The sequence below is a fragment of the Trichogramma pretiosum genome, unplaced genomic scaffold (genome assembly GCF_000599845.2).
Source record: "Trichogramma pretiosum strain Unisexual culture from Peru unplaced genomic scaffold, Tpre_2.0 scaffold30, whole genome shotgun sequence".
Taxonomy (NCBI): Eukaryota; Metazoa; Arthropoda; class Insecta; order Hymenoptera; family Trichogrammatidae; genus Trichogramma; species Trichogramma pretiosum.
The window spans coordinates 128954-131196 of record NW_019641675.1 but is presented as its reverse complement, the minus strand read 5'-3'; positions in this window follow the sequence as shown (position 1 = coordinate 131196).

Sequence of the window (2243 nt, the reverse complement as noted above, 5' to 3'; positions counted from 1 at the left end):
ACATATATTTCCGTCACGTTTGAAGACATATTCTTAATTTCAAAATGTCCGGTCATTCTACACTCGGTACGGTGTATATTTAGTTTCCAAAGGGGCACACGGGTTTGCGATATCAAAATCGGTTCCTTTACTCAAGAGCTTCATCCCTCTTAATTTGGGTGGATAAATATTAAACGGTGCTCCCCCATTATTCATTTCAAATTTTAAAACTGAATTTAATAAAAATCTAGTTCCCATTATTGAATCAAGGATTCTGAGTCTTGGGGTGAGGGCACCGCTTAGAAACAATTTTTTTAAAATAATATAACCCAAAAACTATTCTGAGAAAATTTTTCAAAGCTCTAGGTACACCGGTGCTTTTTATATAGCACTAAGAAATTATAAATTTAGTGAAGTTCCTTTTTAAAATCTAAAAATATCGTATGAAAATACTTTTATGGCTTACCATACTTCACGCTACACCCGTATAATCGAGTTTTATGTACTTTTATAACTTTCAATATACTTTATACTATTATAATTATAGTCACAGATATTGTTTAACTTATTAGAAAACAAGATCCACATCGGTTCCTCCAATATTAAAAGTTTCAGAGAGTTCCACATATAATAAACGTGTCGATTGAAAAAAAAAGAATAAAAAAAAGTACGAAAACCGCGCGCACGCCGCTCGGCATGGTTTAAAATTTATAATTCTTCGGGCTCTCTCTTTCTCCCGAAGCTATACATATGTGTAGGATTTGGCGTCGTCGATCGTAAATAAAATATCATCATCGCTATTATCGCGAGCGCCGTGCGGGTTTTGCACGAGCGCACTGAATTTGATTTATGAAAATTTACAGTGTTGCGAACGCAGGCGCCCGCGCGCGCGTGTGTGTACACAGAGCAAAGGGGAAAATTATCCCGAAAATTTTCGCCAATGCTCGCAAGCTTATTATTACAACAGCAACACAAACTGCACACACACACACACACACACACACACTCCTCGATGCGGTGCTGCTCAACACCGGCGACGTGCCGACTTTCAACGGCCGACAGGGCAGCTCGGTCGTCGACCTGACGTTCGTCAGCGAGTCGCTTGCGCCTCGCGTGTTATCATGGACGGTGAGTGGGTGGTACACACACAGCGACCACCAGGCCATCGTCTTTGAGATCGAGGACGCCGGGACTCCGACCAGGCCCTCGACGCGCCAGAGCTGCAGGTGGAACGCCCGTACACTCGACGCGGACCGTTTCTCCGCCGTCGTGTCCGGCGCTTCGGTCGCCCCGGGGACCGCGGAGGATATGGCGTTGAGCCTCATGGACGTCATCACCGGCGCATGTGATGCCTCCATGACCAGGGCAAACTCACGCCGCCGCCGCAAGCCGGTGTACTGGTGGACGGCGGAGATCGCTGATCTGCGACGCTCTTGCCTGAGGGCTCGTAGACTATTCCAGAGATCGCGTGGCCGGGAGGACGAAGAGGCCCTCGGCGCGAACTACGCCTCCGCGAGGCGTCTACTGCGCGTGGCGATCAAGACCAGCAAGCGCCGGTGCTGGAGACAGCTGTGCGACGAGGTCGACAGCGACATATGGGGCAAACCGTACAGGATTGCCATGGCGCGTCTGCGATGCCCGCAGACCGCGCAGCCTAGCTCCCCTCTCTTGGTGCGCGGCGCGGTGGCGGCTCTGTTTCCGCGAGTGCCGAGCGGGCCCGCCCTGCAGCTGCCGCGTCGGGCGGGAGAGCTGGTCCCAGCCGTTACCTTGGAGGAGCTCATGGCTGCTCAGTCGAGGATCAAGGAGCGCTCGGCGCCCGGCCCGGATGGCGTGCCCAACGTGGCGCTCAAGCTCGCTATTGCCGCGCGTCCTGACGTCTTCCTGCGGGTCTACACGACATGCCTGGAGACCGGCGTCTTCCCGTCTAGCTGGAAGCGCCAAAGACTCGTCCTGCTCTCAAAGCCAGGCAAACCTCCCGACGAGCCGTCCTCGTATCGTCCGCTGTGTATGTTAGACACGGCGGGCAAGATTCTCGAGAGAATCATATGCGACCGGCTGGAGGCGTTCACAGAGAGACCCGGAGGCCTCTCGGAGCGACAGTACGGCTTCCGGAAAGGGCGATCAACGATAGATGCCATCGAGGACGTCATTTCCACCGCCCGTGAGGCCATCGCTGGCAGGAGATGGTACCGCGGCACCAAGAAGTACTGCGCCGTGGTGACACTCGACGTGAGGAATGCGTTCAATTCGGCTCGGTGGGACAA